Consider the following 18,379-nt stretch of genomic DNA (forward strand, 5'->3'; position numbering starts at 1 on the left):
ACACGGAGCTGTGAACCTTATTTTGTTTAAGAAGTTATCTAGTACAGATATTATTATTTATTGCATTTCTAAAGCTGTACTGTCATCTCAGTTTTTTATTTTTTATTTATTGCGGTTAGGAAGGGGGGTGGGGGTGGGAGCGGGCCCACTTTTAATGGTCACGGTTTGCTACTGATACATATATACATATGTATATTGTAACGTCTACCAATGGGCAGTGGTGAGGGGTGGAGCCTACAGGCCTCCCAGCAGGCTCATTGGTGAGTTTCAACTGCCTCCCTGGATGTGTGCTATATGCGTGTTGGTGTTCCCCCCTTCCTTTCCCCCTTAGTGTCAGTGTGGTTTTGCCACTTGTTGTTATTATTAGCATTCTGTTAATAAAACACAGTTAAAGGAAACATTGCGGTCATGGCCCATTCCTATCTTCCTGATACAACTCCATTACATTGGTGTCAAAAGAGGGATTGTCCAGACTGCGAGTACCAGCAACTGCTGGATGAAGTCCAGGACCTTACAGTTCGACGGCGAGAGAAGCGGACAAAGAAGGAAGATGGACAAACTGGGCCTCCTGACGGCGCAAGCGCAACAAGAAACCGTTGCGGGAGAGAGGCCGCCGACTATGGTGACGGCGATGGTGCAGCAAGCAACACGGCAGGGCTGCGCCACGAGAGAGAGGCTGCCACCAATCAAGACGCATGTCGGGCCGTGACGATACGGATCCCACGCTATGACCATACCATACCACGCGCAATTACGCGGAGTAGCAAGCTTCTATAAATGGATGACGGCAGAGATGGCACTACAGCTCTGCCTGGCCCTAAAAGGAAAAGCCTTGCAAACACTACTGGATGTGCCAGCAGAACAACATGGCGACCTAGAAGCGCTGGTGGGAGCACTCCAACGGCGTTTTGGACAGATACAAGCCGGCGTGATCATCAAGAAACAGCTCCCAGGACGACGGCATTTGCGAGGAGAGCGAATAGGCGTGCTGGCAGCCGAGATCAGCACTATGGTCCGCCAAGCGTACCCTACATTCCCAGAAACAGCTCGCGAGGAACTAGCATGGACTACTTCATGAACGCGCTCGCACCAGACAAGCTGAAGCGTCAAGTACAGCTAACGGCACCGGAGTCACTGAGCAGGGCGATCAAAGAGGCAGAGCGAGTAGAATTAATCTTGAGTGAACACAGCTCGAAGAGAACGGCCCAGTGTTTCGCCATGGAAGACGCTAGACCAACAGGCCCCAGCAGGCTGACAGATGCACGGATTGTTTGCTGGCGATGCAAGAAGCGGGGACATAGAGCCGCCCATTGCCGAGAACTCGAGCTGGCGGGAAACGATGACGGGGCTGCCCAATAGGGGACTGGCAGTCCCACAGGACCCCACCCCCTAAGAAAAGAGCTGACACACGCTTTGGGTTGTGGGTGAACTGTCGACTAGATGGGGTACAAGTCAAAGCGCTACTAGACACTGGGTCTACCGTCTCACTACTGCGCCCCGGTATACTCCCTGACGAGGGCTGGCGGTTGACCGACGCACACCTGCGGACAATTACAGGCGCCTGAGTAGAGATGTGGGGCAAGAAACAGCTAGAGGTGTGTCTGGTCGGCCAGGCGTGGGCACAGGACTTCTGGTTAGCACCCGTCAGCAAGCCCTGTATCCTCGGCCTGGATTACCTGAGTGCAGTCGGAGCTATACTGGATACAAAAATGAGAACGCTAAAAGTGGGGGGGAAAACAGTGACGCTGGCTGACATAGGCTGTAGCAATAGAACAGGCTCCTTGGTGGTGTCGCCCCGGACTCCTTCGGGTGGAGCCGCCACCTCTGGAGGAGCTGAACACGCAGCGCCAGGGGTGAACGGTGACACTCGAGGAGCCGGCGCGGCACCACCAAGTCGAGATCACCACTGCCTTCTCGGGGGGACACTGCCCGTGCCGGAGGAGCTGAACACGCAGCGCCGGTATCGGAAAGTGAAACCTCAGAGGCTGTGGGCGGCGCACACGAGCAGCACGATGGTTACCAACGCGAACTAAATGCCTGCCAGCTAGCCAGCGTACAACAGCGGAACAAGAATGCGAGACTGAGCAGCAAAGAACTCACCAGAAACAAAAACTTTGGGAATTACTGCGACAAAACGAGGACATTTTTGCAGAGTCTGAGGAAGATTGCAGACGCACCGACCTTGTACAGCACCACACTGACACTGGCAACGCTGCCCCCATCCGACTGCGGCCACACCGATTACCACTGGTGAAGAGAGAGGTCGCCGGGCGGCAAATAGCTGAGATGGCTGCTGCGGGAGTCATTAAGCCGTCAAGCAGCCCGTGGGCTGCCCCGGTGGTGCTAGTGAAGAAGAAACTAGGTGGCTGGAGGTTCTGCGTGGACTACCGACGGCTGAATGCAGTGACGAAGGTAGACTCTTACCCTGTTCCTCGCATTGACGATGCGTTAGACCGGTTAGCGGGCTCGTCTTGGTTTAGTTCTCTTGACCTGCGTAGTGGCTACTGGCAGGTAGCATTAACACCCGAGGCTAAAGAGAAGACAGCATTTACGCTAGGTACAGGTCTGTGGCAATTCACAGTCATGCCGTTCGGTCTCTGTAATGCTCCCGCTACCTTTGAGCGCCTCATGGAGCGTGTACTGGCCGATGCCCTGAGAGACCGCTGCATTGTTTACCTGGACGATGTACAAGTACATGCAGCCACGTTCGAGGACGAGTTGAACAATGTGCAAACGGTGTTCAAAGCAAACAGAGAGGCGAACCTGAGGTTACACCCGGGGAAGTGCGAGCTGTTCAGGCGCAGAGCGAATTTCCTGGGTCACGTCGTCAGTGGCGCAGGAATTGAGACAGATTCACAGAAGACGCAGACAGTACAAGACTGGCCACGACCTCGCAACGTCGCTGAGCTGCGGAGTTTTCTCGGACTAGCTGCCTATTACTGTCGTTTCGTGTGAGACTTTGCACAGATAGCGGCACAACTACACTGACTGACGGCAAAGCGTTCAAGTGGGACGATCCCACGGAGAGTGCGTTCACGGTCCTCCGAGAGAAGCTCAGTGACACGCCCACACTGGCTTTCCCCCCAACGGACACGGAATTCATTGTAGACACCGATGCAAGCGATTCCGGTATTGGAGGAGTGCTCTCACAAGTGTGTGATGGAGAAGAGAGGCCCATTGCGTTCTACAGTCGGTGCCTTAGCAAGCCTGAACGGAACTACTGTGTGACGCGCAGAGAGCTATTAGCCATCGTGGCTGTGCTGAGGCATTTCCGCTCCTACCTGTATGGAGTCTCATTTCAACTCCGTACCGATCACGCATCTCTGACATGGCTCATGCAGTTCAAAGAACCACAAGGTCAGATAGCGAGGTGGATCACCATACTGCAGGAGTATCAGTTCGACATCCAGTACCGCCCTGGGAGACTGCATGGGAACGCTGATGCCCTTTCCCGACAGCCCTGTGAAGCAGAAAAGTGCAGGTACTGTGTTCGGTTGGAGGAGGGCTGCGCCGCAGCCAAGGGCGGATCTACTGGGGTGGCATGGGGTGACAAGTGCCACCCTAAAAGGAAGCCTTGCCACCCCTGCTGCCACCTCAGTTGGCAGCAACAAATTAAAAGAAAAGTTATGGTCATTTGACATTTACGAGCGCAAATCTCCAATGTCCGACGGCAGTGAACACAGCAAAAGATTACGTCAGACCGGCAAGAGACTGATTGGTCTGGAGAAGAAAAAAAAACCCGCGAAGAGGCGGAGCCAGGAGGAAAGAAGACACGGGAGAAAAGAGGTAAAAACTGATTGCTATATATATTTAAAAAATGAAATTACAGTGAAAGCACATTGTCACTGTTAGTATTGTTGCGATGCTGATTTTGAGATTATATAAATCAGGTTAAATAACGTTATTTCGCTATACATGTCAAGTTATCTGGGTCTGACGTTAGTTGTGTGTAAAGTAGGTTAAGCTAATACTGATTCAATGTCTGTCAAAAACATTATAAAGTTTCTTGTGAATCTTACAGAAATGAAGAGGAAAGGTAATACTCATAGTTTTTTCTCACCAAAGAGAAAGGCGCCAGAAACAGAAACTGAAAAACAGAGCAAGGTAAACGAAGATGAGGTGGAAGGAGAGAGAGAAAATAAGGATAAGGTTGAAGGAGTGAGAGAAGAGAAGGATAAGGTGGAAGGAGTGAGAGAAGAGAAGGATAAGACCAAGGCCAAGACAGACAACAAAGGTGCTTCAGGATACTGTCATTCACTCCACCTTAGGACAGCATGTAGCTCCAGATAGCAAACACACTTTTTGTGTCTCTGTGTACTATCCAGTTATGGATAACATGATTGGAGAAATAGGAAGAAGATTTTCTAACACAAATTGTAATATTATGCAGGGTGTACAGGCACTAAATCCATCAAGTCCAACTTTTTTAAGAGAGGAGGCTGTTCTGTTATTGGCTGAAGCTTATGATTCAAATATTGAGGATCTCAAACATGAGTTACATCAGACAAGGAGAGTACTAGACAGAAAAAAGGGGGACAAGGAGAGTCCTACAACTCTAATGGAGTTTACTCAGTTTTTGGACCCATACCAGGATGTTTTTTATGAGTTGTTCAGGTTGTGTAAAATAGCAGTTGTTTTACCTGTGAGCAGTGCATCATGTGAACGAAGCTTTTCATCTCTTAGGCTCATAAAGACTTATTTGCGGTCTACTATGACAGAAAAGAGACTATCGAGTTTGGCTGTACTCAGCATTGAATCAAAACGCACAAAAGCATTAGACCTAGATAAATTTGTGAAGCGTTTTGCTGAGCAACATGGAAATCGCCGCATTCAGCTCTTATAGTGTTGTTGTTATTGTACTTGTTCTGATGTTTTTTTGTTTTAATGTCTCTTCTTTTGTATATAAATCTGTTCAAGCTATCAAGGGACAATTGGGGAGAATGTGTGTTCTGATTAAACAATAAAAGCGATGTTCAGTACCTTGTTTGAGTGTAATGACCCTTTTATTTCCAATGTATTTATGCACACCTTACTACATAGATACATAGATTTCCTTGGGTACGTTTTTTATTTACATAGTTTCTTGTACAAATGCTGCCTACAATGCTGCCACTTTGACATAGTCAAAAACTGTTTGCTTTTTCTCTCGTACATACTATTTCTTATTAAACTGTGATAACTGATTAAATTCAGTATGTATACATCTGCCATATGTTGCCACCCCTCAAAAATCCCTGCCACCCTCTCGCCACCCCATAAATATTTTTCTAGGTCCGCCCCTGGCCGCAGCAAATGTTGCGCCTACTCTGACTGAGTCAGGTCCAGTTGAACCTGATGAGCTCCGGAGGGAGCTGGATCAAGACAGAGAGACGTCATTGGCGCTGCGACACCTAACAGGCTGTACACCTACCTGGACTGACACGATGCCACACGGGCCCACTGCAAAGGCGCTCAGGGCCAACTGGAATAGCCTGAAAATTTGTGATGGCCTGCTATACAGAGTGTGGGAGCAGCCGATCCCGGGGAAATGGACCTGGCAACTAGCAGTGCCGCGGAGCTTAAGAGAGAGAGTGCTGGCTGCAGTGCATGGAGCTGTCGGCGTAAGACACTTCGGTGTTACAAAGATGCTGCGTCGACTGCAGCAACGATTCTACTGGCCGGGCTGCCACAACAATGTGGAGCTATTCGTCCACTGTTGCGATCACTGCACAGCAAAGGGGCCGTAGCCACGTTCACAAACCCCCCTGCAGACGCTCTGCTCCGGCGCGCCTATGGAGAGAGTGGCCATGGACATCCTGGGTCCCTTTCCTGTGTCAGACACAGGTAACCGTTTCTTTCTAGTAGCTATGGACTACTTTACTAAGTGGCCAGAGGCTTACGCTATCCCTAATCCGAGTACTACAACTGTAGCGACTGCTCTAGTTAGCGAGTTTTTCTGCCAGTTTGGGCTCCCTGAGGAGTTACATAGCGACCAAGGTCGAAATTTTGAGTCTGCTGTTATGGCTGAGGTTTGCAGGAAGTTGAACGTTCTGAAGACCCGTACTACGCCCCTTCATCCCCAGAGTGACGGCCTGGTAGAACGTACGCTCAATCGTACGCTGGTTACACAACTGGCGATCCTGACAGCCCAGCACAAGCGCGATTGGGACCAACACCTACCAGCAGTCCTGCTGGCATGTCGGTCGGCAGTACAGGAGACAACAAGTTTCACGCCGGTGCAGTTGATGTTCAGGAGAGAGCTGTGCACACCAGTGGAGCTGGCCTTCGGAGCTCCCCCGGACACAGACAGCGGAAACCAGCAGCCTCACCAGTTCGTGCAGCAACTCCAACAACACCTCCTGTCGGCCCACCAGATGGCGCGGGCACACCAGGGCAATGCCAGTGGATGCCAGAAACACGCCTACGACTCCCGGTGTTCAGGAGAACCCCTCTCCCCAGGGGTCCAGGTTTGGCTGTATAACCCTCATCGGCGACGCGGGTGCTGCCCAAAGCTACAGTCTGCATGGGGGGGCCCGTGCGAGGTCCTGGACCACCTGGGAGAGGTCATGTACAGGGTGCGTGCAGGCAGGCGCATCGTGGTGGTCCATCGAGATCGGTTGGCATCGTACCGGCCCCGCCAGCGGGAGACACCCGAACCAGGACCCCCAGGTGACACTCATAACAATGAGGGAGGCGGTGACCTTGCTCACGCTAATCTACTACCACCAGAGACTAGTGAGAGACCACGGCAGGCTCGGAGGGCCCCTGCCTATCTGGAGGACTTTGTGCGAGCTTTGTGGGTCGCCGGGACGGCTGACCCTTGTGAGGGGGGCTATGTAACGTCTACCAATGGGCAGTGGTGAGGGGTGGAGCCTACAGGCCTCCCAGCAGGCTCATTGGTGAGTTTCAACTGCCTCCCTGGATGTGTGTTATATGCGTGTTGGTGTTCCCCCCTTCCTTTCCCCCTTAGTGTCAGTGTGGTTTTGCCACTTGTTGTTATTATTAGCATTCTGTTAATAAAACACAGTTAAAGGAAACATTGCGGTCATGGCCCATTCCTATCTTCCTGATACAACCCGTTACAATATATATATATATGTAGGTCATTCCGCCGAATCGGTACAAATTGCATACATATTGCGTCCCAGAGAAATAAATGGCCATAAAATCATTACAATTGTGACGCGGGAGGCGGCTGACGGACGAGACACGAGTCAGCTGGAATTTCTCCTGGTCACTTTTATTTTTACAAGTAAAGCGCTGTGTAGCGCACATAAAACGTGTAACACTCACACTGAAACGTGTAGACTTAGACAACAACGAGCACAGGACACTGAGCGAACGCACATTAAATAGACAAACCACATTAGCCCCACGTGATTACGAGACGATTCACAGGTGAGACGGATTATCACATGACATAACCATAACCACGGAGATCCACTGACGCAGACAAAGCACGTGGACAACGTTAACACACGCCCAAAAGGGAGAGCCCGGGGTCCTCAACGTGACAACAATAACAAATACAAGCATGATTTTAAAGCACAACATTAACCTATCTTTTGTCATCAAGCTGGTCTTAAAAATTAAGTGATTGATTATTATTTTCCCATTTTAAATTTGCATTTTTGTTGACAAGGCGGGGATTTTGGCCTGTCCCTCAGAGCAAAAGTTATTTTCAAGGGGTCTTTTTAATTGTTAATTATTGGTAAAATTATATAATTTCCACATTTTTATGTTGTTCTAGGAGTAATCTAGTAGGTAAGAAATGTTTTGAATATGCATACATGCAATTTCTATAAAATTTAAATAATTTTATCCGTGTCCCCTGGGTTCAAGTCAACCCAGTTACTGACCCTGTAAAAAAAAAACCCTGTAAAGTAATGGTTCATTCCACCAGTTACATCATTTCCAGGAAGTGACCACTCACAGGAAGAGGATTTTGACCACGTGAACCAGAAGTAAGTTTCAGTCTTCTTTAGTGTGGAATTTTGATACTTTATATGACTGTTGGGGGTGGTCAGTTTATGTGCATCATTACTGTTACCACTTTTTAACCCATTACTTAAAAAGATATGCTTTATATATTGTTATTCTCCAAATCTACATGTAAAAACATTTTAAACTGTCTGGTGTTTCCTCTTGTGACCTTGAACATTAGCTAGCTAGGGCCAAATTAGCCTGAAATCATCAACCCTGTTACTGTCATTCCTGTTACTTACCCATTGTGATTCTGCAGTAACAGGTAAAAGTTTATTTTAGATAACTTTAGATAAAAATAACTTTAGATAAAAGTAAAAGTTTATTTTAGATAACTTTTTAAAAATGTTTACAATGCATGTTGTGTTCCTCATTGAACTGATACCCAAATTTTTCATTGTGAGTGTTTACAATAGCTTCATTTCATAGTATGCTTCTAATATGTTCTGTATGAAGAGACTACTAAGGCTGCTGACTTATTATAATGATAATGTTAGAAATATATTTACTTTTACACATTACAGATGCTATTAGTATGCCTTTAAGTGCAGCAGAAAAGCAAAGGCGCTATTGCGCTCGCCGAGACGCAGATCCAGAGCGAAGGGCAAAGTACCTTGAATGGGAAAAGAAGAAATGGAGAAGAGACAAAGAACAGGGGAAGAAAATGTCCATACGTGAGTGCAGTGAAGGACAGCAGAGATATCAGCGGAGAAAATGGAGACTAGCCCAGGCAAAGAGTAGAGCAGAAAAAAAGGCAGTTGCAGTCAGCAGCTTATTTACACCAAATCAGGAAGAAGCTGGTCCTTCAACGTTAGAATGATAATATAAGTCACTGAAAAGTATATTCAGGTTAAACATAAGGTAGACAATAATCAACAGGAAGAAAGTGTACTACATACTAGACTGAGTATTAGGAGCAGTGCAACTCTGGAAAAATACATTTAAGAATGGATCCATGTCAAGTACAGATGCATTCCAGATGAGTGTGAGACCGTGTAGCATTATCAAGCCATTACTAATGTTTGTTTATTCTTATTTATCAGGCAAGCTACTGCAGGAAGAAAGTGGTCTGCGAAGAGAAGAAAGAAAATTAAGTCGCTATTACACCGTCTGGAGGAAGAGTTGAAACGAGAACGCACACAGAAAGAGAAGTTCAAAAAACGATGCCAAAGACTGGTGAAAAAAAAACAAAAATCTCTAAAATCCACGGATAATCGTAACACCCATCCTTTGCCCAAAGGGGTTAGAAAAACCCTTCTCTTCCATAATGCCCTTACCAAGGATCTCAGTGCCAGGTATTGCACGGCCAATGGTGAAAAAAAAAACAGCTAATCGCAAAAATATGTACCGGGGGGAGATTGTGCGGAAGTACCGGCTAAAGAGATATGCTGAAACCCTGCTGGGTTTCTCAAGGAAAAGATGGAAGTACTCACACAAAGATCCGATAACATTTAAAAGAAAGAGAAATACTCTTACAGCGGAATAAATTAAGAACTGTGTAAGGCAGTTCTTTGAACAGGATGATGTGAGTCGTTTGACAACTGGTAAGAAGCAGACGAAGACAAGATACAAGCTTAAAAGGCAGAAGAGATTCCTTATGGATACAATGGCAAATGCACACAGGAAGTTCTTGGCTGAAACCTGTTAATGCAAGGTGCATGAAAATCTTTCCTTTGTCACAGATAAGCTCTACCACCTAAGGCTCCTACCACACCGCAACATCGAGGAGTTAGTAGAACAGGTTATATGTGACTCCCGTGACAAGAAGTGTATGTATGGCCAATGTGATGAGTGCAAGCTCAACAGCTTTCCCATTCCAACCCCATATGAGCCCACAACCCAGGTCTCATATACCCAGTGGGTTACAGAGGAAAAGCAGGGTTCAGGAGCAATGTCATTTAAAATGACATTGAAAAAAGAAATGGAGGGGACACTAGAAACCCTCCTGGATCTCTTCAATGCACAACTGTCTAGGTTCAAAAGGCACACCTATAACATCAGACAACAGTTTGCCTTCAGCCGTGCACTTAAACAGGAGCTCTCCACTGTTGAATGCATAATCCATGTGGATTTCTCGGAAAACTATGGATGCAAGTACAGTTCCGAAATTCAAGCAGTCCACTTTGGTGCATCTCACCAACAAGCCACCCTACATACTGGTGTGCTGTATGTAGCTCCAAATGCAAGCCCCATATGTTTCACCACTCTGTCCCCATCCCGACAGAAAGGGCCTGCTGCAATTTGGGAACATCTCCGGCCAGTTCTGAATTACATAAAAGAAGAGCACCCTATGGTGAAGGTGATTCACTTCCTGAGTGATGGGCCATGGTCACAGTACCGCCAACGTGGGAACTTCTACCTCTTCTGCACAGAATTGTTCCAAAGAGGCTTTGAAAAAGGCACTTGGAATTTTTTCGAAGCAAATCATGGGAAGGGGGCCCCTGATGGAGTTGGGGGTGTGTTAAAGAGAATTGCAGATGACCTTGTCAGCAGAGGCACTGACATTCCAGATGCAAAATCTTTGTTTTCAGCCCTAGTCAGTACCAACACCTCCATAAAGCTGTTTTATGTGGAAGAGGGGGATGTTGACAAGTCAATGCAGGCCATGCCATCAAATATCCCACGAGTTCCCTCAACAATGTGCCTGCATCAGATTGTGACACAGGAGAGAGGCACCCTGATTTGCCGTGATGTCAGTTGTATGTGTGCAGCTACCATGAAGAAACTTGATTGCCCGTGCCCTGGGTCAAAGGTCTTCAAGTTTCTGTCTGACCCAACTCCAAGCATATCTACTGAGATTGATTGGCACAGTAGCACAGACATCATTGGAAAATGGTGCGTGGTCAGATATGACAAGGATATCTACCCAGGCATTGTCATTGCAACAGATGACACTGACGTCCAGGTCAAATGTATGCACAGAGGAGGTCCAAACAAATTCTTTTGGCCCATTTGTGACGACATTCTCTGGTACCTCTTTGATGATGTACCGCGCTTCATCCCAGCCCCCCTACCAATCACTAGTCGCCATGTCGCAATCCAAGGAGATATATGGCTGGATCTTACGAAGTAGATTCTGTGTGTGTGCATGCACATGCACATGTGTGTGTACTGCATATATGTGCTGAGATGCAGATAACACCACATTCCAGATAGTTTAGACTGATTTGTTCATTGTTCAGTGGTATGGCAGTAATGCCTATGGTTGGAAGTTATGTTTTAAGGTCGTCATAACACAGTGTTAAATGTACTGAAGAATGTGTGCCATGATTAGGGCCTGTGCATTGGGCACTTATTATTATTTTTGTTTACATATTAATTTCTGTTTTGTCAACAGTTTTGTTTCTCGTTTACATTAATTTACATTCCAAGTGTTACATTTCAATGATACTGTTACCGATTTATTACTATGAAATTAGAAAACAACAAATGCAGTAATGTTTTAACAAAATTCATGAATTCTGAAGAACATGTTCCATCATTTTCACATGCACTTTTCTTTTGTGAGTCGATAAGATTTGTTCCTTAATAGCATTCATTGTGATACATTTTTCTACGTTTTAAAACTCAGTGATTCTGTAACTGTTCTGTTACTACTAAAATATGATAAAACAACAATAATTTCAGTATTTTATTTAAAGAAATAAACATGTGAAGTGTTCAGCAGAATGTGTCCCATCATCCGTTACTTTTGTCCACCCTGTTACTTGCATGTCAGTCCTGTTACCACTATGAATTTCATAAAAATATAAAGAATTACAAAAACAATTATAACCCAAGTATAACCATTGCGATTAACATTAGATAAAAGTTTGGAAAATGGCTTTTTTCCAATACCATTGTCATAAAAACACTAATATATTCATAATAATATGTGGTCTACTTGCACAATCTAGCTGTAGATGGTCATATGATAGCAAAAATGTAATATTTAAGAATATATTAATGATCTGAAGACAATACAGTAAAAAAAAGGGACAGATTCACTACCCACTCATGTGTAAATTGTTATGCATAACTACTGTCACGGTGAGGGGGCCGGGTCGCCACCAGAGGGCGCGCAACCCGGCCAGCAGCCGATCCCAGCACACACCCCCGCGCACGCAGCCACTTCCACAGTCGCAATCACCATCATACTGAGCACCTGTTTCTTGTTTACTTTGCACTTCTTAAGCCCGCAGGTCGTCTGGTCCAGTGCTGCACATTGCCGCTACACGAGCGTCTCTGGTTGAGAGCGAGTCCGTCACTGCGTTCCCTACCGTGTGTGTACGCTACGAGCTTCACCTTGCATCCACAGTGTGCGCTACGAGCTTTACCTTGCATCTACAGTGTGTGCGCTACGAGCTTTACCTTGCATTACTTGCTGTGTATGCTATACGAGTGTTACTGGTTGCCATGGATAATAAACCACCTTCTGTCCAACCCACGTCTCCGGCTGCCTCTGTCCCGACGCCCCCGGCGTCACAAGTACTCCTAAATATATGGAACATTAACCACTTTGTCCGTAACAGGGTTGACGAAAGAGTCATATAATGAAGTAGAGAATGTGTCATAATGTAACTAAAATAGATAGCCTGAGTTTGGCCCATATCATTTTAAAAAATGTGATAAAATGTGATAAAAAAAAAATTCCAAAACCCCAAAACGTACCGATTCGGCGGAATCACCCATATATATATATACTGCTCAAAAAATAAAGGGAACACTCAAATACCACATCCTAGATCTGAATGAATGAAATATTCTCATTGAATACTTTGTTCTGTACAAAGTTGAAGGTGCTGACAACAAAATCACACAAAAATCATCAATCAAATTTATTAACCAATGGAGGCCTGGATTTGGAGCCACACACAAAATTAAAGTGGAAAAACACACTACAGGCTGATCCAACTTTGATGTAATGTCCTCAAAACAAGTCAAAATGAGGCTCAGTATTGTGTGTGGCCTCAACGTGCCTGTATGACCTCCCTACAACGCCTGGGCATGCTCCTGATGAGGTGGCGGATGGTCTCCTGAGGGATCTCCTCCCAGACCTGGACTAAAGCATCCGCCAACTCCTGGACAGTCTGTGGTGCAATGTGACTTTGGTGGATGGAGCGAGACATGATGTCCCAGATGTGCTCAATCGGATTCAGGTTTGGGGAACGGGCGGGCCAGTCCATAGCTTCAATGCCTTCATCTTGCAGGAACTGCTGACACACTCCAGCCACATGAGGTCTAGCATTGTCCTGCATTAGGAGGAACCCAGGGCCAACCGCACCAGCATATGGTCTCACAAGGGGTCTGAGGATCTCATCTCGGTACCTAATGGCAGTCAGGCTACCTCTGGTGAGCACATGGAGGGCTGTGCGGCCCTCCAAAGAAATGCCACCCCACACCATTACTGACCCACTGCCAAACCAGTCATGCTGAAGGATGTTGCAGGCAGCAGATCACTCTCCATGGCGTCTCCAGACTCTGTCATTTCTGTCACGTGCTCAGTGTGAACCTGCTTTCATCTGTGAAGAGCACAAGGCGCCAGTGGCGAATTTGCCAATCCTGGTGTTCTCTGCCAAATGCCAAGCGTCCTGCACGGTATGGGGCTGTGAGCACAACCCCCATCTGTGGACGTCGGGCCCTCATACCATCCTCATGGAGTCGGTTTCTAACCGTTTGTGCAGACACATGCACATTTGTAGCCTGCTGGAGGTCATTTTGCAGGGCTCTGGCAGTGCTCCTCCTGTTCCTTCTTGCACAAAGGCGGAGGTAGCGGTCCTGCTGCTGGGTTGTTGCCATCCTACGGCCTCCTCCACATCTCCTGGTGTACTGGCCAGTCTCCTGGTAGCGCCTCCAGCCTCTGGACACTACGCTGACAGACACAGCAAACCTTCTTGCCACAGCTCGCATTGATGTGCCATCCTGGCTGAGCTGCACTACCTGAGCCACTTGTGTGGGTTGTTGAGTCCGTCTAATGCTACCACGAGTGTGAAAGGACCACCAAAATTCAAAAGTGACCAAAACATCAGCCAGAAAGCATAGGTACTGAGAAGTGGTCTGTGGTCCCCACCTGCAGAACCACTCCTTTAAAGGGGGGGTCTTGCTAATTGCCTCTCATTTCTACCTGTTGTCTAGTCCATTTGCTCAACAGCAGGTGAAATTGATTCACAATCAGTGTTGCTTCCTAACTTAACAGGTTGGTTTCACAAAAGTGTGGTTGACTTGGAGTTATATTGTGTTGTTTAAGTGTTCCCTTTATTTTTTTGAGCTTCAGAAAGTTCTACTTTGATACTTGAAGGGAAAAAAACATGCTCAATAAAATGTAGGCTACTCATGTTCAACGGTTTATTCAGTTAAACATTAATTTGTAAGCCTACATACTGTAAATTAAAAGGGGTTGATAACATGTTTATTCAGCTAAACATGATATTTGAAATGTAAGCCAATATTTAGTACATTTAACCTCACGGATGTAATTTGGGGGGGACTTTTTCAAAAGTCGGTTTTGGTCTGCAGTTTTAACGGTTAAAAATAAATATTTAAATAGCGACAAAGTTAGCGCTAGGACCATGCAGAAAACGTCCGCTCTGAGCTCCGCTCCGGTAACATTTTACGTTCCTAAAATTTTCCATGAAGCAAACCTGGCGACTTCGTGGCTGCATCCATGTAAACACACGTACGATTTGTAATTCACAGGTTTGAAAACTCGTTCTCGCCCCTACTGTGCAATTTGGTTAGGAATACAGCCGAGCTAAACTATCAAGTTGAAAGTCATCATAGTTTGCTTACCCATTTTTACCCAGTTCCCAACCCAAATTTAAGAATAGATTAACGGCGATAATTTTTATATCGCCCGATAAGAGTATAAAAATAACGAACGCCGTTAACGACCCACCACTAATATATATATATAGAACATAGAACATAGAGCTGATGTGCCTTGCCAAAAAGTTCAATTTTTGTCTCATCTGTGCATAGGACATTCTCCCAGAAGCTTTGTGGCTTGTCAACATGAAGTTTGGCAAATTCCAATCTGGCTTTTTTATGTTTTGTTGTCAACAATGGTGTCCTCCTTGGTCGTCTCCCATGAAGTCCACTTTGGCTCAAACATCGACGGATAGTTCGATCTGAGACTGATGTTCCTTGAGCTTGAAGTTCACCTTGAATCTCTTTAGATGTTTTTCTTGACTCTTTTGTTACCATTCGTGTTATCCATCTCTTTGATTTGTCACCAATTTTCCTCCTGCGTCCACGTCCAGGGAGGTTGGCTACAGTCCCATGGATCTTAAATTTCTGAATCACGTGCAACTGTAGTCACAGGAACATCAAGCTGCTTGGAGATGGTCTTATAACCTTTACCTTTAACATGCTTGTCTATTATTTTCTTTCTAATATCCTGAGACAACTCTTTTCTTTGCTTCCTCTGGTTCATGTTGAGTGTGGTACACACCTTGTCACCAAACAGCACAGTGACTTCCCTATATATAGGCCCACTGACTGATTACAATATTGTAGACACCTGTGATACTAATTAGTGAACACACCTTGATTTAACATGTCCATTTGAATGAATGAATGAATCTTTCAACTTGTATAGCACCTTTCTAGAAACCCAAGGTCGCTTTAAAATTTACAATTTTAATACAACTCTTACACAACCAATCTCACACCAGCGAGAAGCGGCAGCCAATTGCGCACAGCGTACTCTCTACAAGGATCCACAGCCCCCTGGGGGACTGAATGGGGTGCAGGAAGGCCCTAGTGACAGAGCAGATAGGAGGCTTTGTGGGAAAATCTGCCACAAAGCTTCTGAGGGATAAGGGAATTAAAAGCCAGAGCCTGCGCATTGTCATTAAAGCTGCATCAGAGGCAACTGAAAGGAGTAGCCAGTGGCTTTGGCTGAAGAGGAATGACCCCAGATGGGCTCCCAAGTAGTGTAGCAGAAGGGATTCAGTCAAGCAGCCTAGGCATGACACAGGGAAGTGGACAGTGATGGCTAAGTTACCTTGAGAAAGTAATCCGATTACTGATTACTGATTACTCCTTTTAAAAGTAACTTAGTTACGTTACATATTACTTGATTTTAAAAGTAACTACGTTAGATTACAAGTTACTTTAATAGTTACATTCAGCAGCAAAATAAATTTTTCCAATACTCACTTTATTGGAAGTGCATTTTTAACAGTAACAATATATTGAAGCAGGTTCGGTAACCGAGGCAGAAACTGCTTAATCAAAAAATCCCGAGGAGGGAAACTTTATTGATAACAACCCTGGCTCGCGCAGGCTCCGCCCCCCCAGTGTCACTTAAAGGGCAAGACTCGCCGTGAGGAGTAGGAGTCGCTACAGTATCTCCTGACATTACGTTTGTGTAGCTGCGCGGTATTATTTGTAAATTTATTTGTAAACGTAATACAAGCGAACTGGGGTGGGTTTCCCGAAACGTTTGTAGCGCCAAGTACTTCGTAACCTCTTATGAAACGTACGAGGTTAAGAAGTACTTAGCGCTACGAACGTTTCGGGAAACCCACCCCAGTTCAGTCAGACAGCTTGTGAAACGAAATACCATTACAATTTCAAGCAATTTAAAGTAGGCTACGTTAGTCAAAATTCCAGCACTTTTCAAACGTGGAACACAAAGCAACATTAAAATTGGTCAGGTAAATGTTCCTTCCCCTGTTTTTGAGGGGTGTTTCTTTATACTACCACATATCGTTACGGGAGGACACAGCAAAGAATGACTTGTAAAACGTGCTCGTGCTCTCACAGGGTCGCGCGCAGCGTGCGAAGTCGAGCGCTACGGTCAGACGCAAACGTAGAACTGAGCCAAGAAGAAAGCAAAAATATATATTTTACTAGGGAAAATATAAATAGTAACGCACAGTTATTTGGATAAGTAACTTTAATCTGATTACTGGACTGGAAATAGTAGCGCGTTATATTACTCGTTACCGAAAAAAGTGGTAAGATTAGAGTAACGCGTTACTAAGTAACGCGTTACTGACATCACTGGAAGTGGATGACCCTGCCATGCATAGTCCCCTGAGATGTCTACCAACAAGGTGATTTACAAAGTAATTGGGCTTGGAACGCAAGCTCAGGACTGATCACCCTGTAGCTGGCCGCCACTGGAGAGGGTGTATAGTGTTAAAGGCCGTAACTCCCCATGACCCAGCGGTACACTACTGATGATGCATACCCATAAATTCATACTGATGATGCGTACCCATTTCATTCACCTTAAGTCCACCATACATCATTCTCCAAGTGTTAATTAGTGTATGTGTTCGCACAAGAATAATTACATCTCATTCTGTGTTTATTGGAATCTGGTCAAATCTCCATGGATGCCGATAAAGTGAAAACGGTCATGGACTGGCCGACCCCCCGTTCTAGTAAGGAACTACTGCGATTCTTGGGTTTCGCCAACTTCTGTCACTGTTTCATCCGTGGATTCTGTGAGTTGGCAGCTCCTCTTACTATTCTCCCGAAAGGGAGAAAGAAACTGGAATTTATCTGGACCGCCGAGGAAGAACGGGCGTTTTCACTCCTTAAGAAGGCGTTCACATCAGCTCCTATACTGCATCTCCCCGACCCCCTGCTCCAGTTTATCGTGGAAGTTGATGCCTCAGAGGTGGGAGTGGGCGCTGTTCTCTCACAAAGACAGGGGAACCCGCCGAAATTATACCCCTGTGCCTATTATTCAAAGAAACTAACAGCCGCTGAAATTAATTACGACATTGGTAACCAAGAACTCCTGGCCATAAAACTTGCCCTTGCATCATTGGTTGGAACACCACTTTGTGGTTTATACTGACCACAAGAATTTGGAATATCTGAAGTCTGCCAGACGTCTAAACCCGTGACAAGCCAGGTGGGTGTTATTCTTCTCTCGGTTTCGCTTCACTGTATCTTATAGACCTGGATCAAAGAATGTCAAAGCTTACGCCCTCTCCTGACTTTATGAAAAAGACACAGCTGTCAAAGAGCCTGAGTGTATTCTGCAGGATTCCTGTTTCCTTGCTGTTATCAGATGGGAGATCCAAGAGGAGTTGGACGAAGCTCTACGCACTGATCGGGGCCTGAAGAATGCCCCGAAGGTAAACAGTACGTACCCGTGTCCCTTAGAGGGCATATCCTCCAACTCGCCCTCAATACAGCAGGCATGGGCCACCCAGGTATTACACGTACATGACATTTCATCTGACAGCGTTACTGGTGGCTGTTCTGGGAGGATGACATCCAGGATTACGTGCTATCATGCTCTGTCTGTGCCCAATCCCGCACTCCCTGCGCACTCCCAGCAGGAAAACTCCTTCCTCTGCCTGTTCCTCTCCGGCCTGTAAAACACATATGTATATCACTAATCCTCCGAGAGCTACTAAAAATTTCGTAAGGTTTCCTAAGGTCCATGTAGCCCACTCCCCTGCTGTGAAGG

General features: G+C 46.0%; 1 protein-coding gene across 1 annotated transcript in view; it reads left to right on the plus strand.

Annotated features, from left to right (window-relative positions):
• The window catches only part of LOC143483343 (polymeric immunoglobulin receptor-like), a 119,452-nt gene that overhangs the window by 63,371 nt on the left and 37,702 nt on the right, over positions 1-18,379 (plus strand). The gene's annotated exons all lie outside the window — the stretch shown is intronic.

The sequence above is a fragment of the Brachyhypopomus gauderio genome, chromosome 19 (assembly GCF_052324685.1).
Source record: "Brachyhypopomus gauderio isolate BG-103 chromosome 19, BGAUD_0.2, whole genome shotgun sequence".
Taxonomy (NCBI): Eukaryota; Metazoa; Chordata; class Actinopteri; order Gymnotiformes; family Hypopomidae; genus Brachyhypopomus; species Brachyhypopomus gauderio.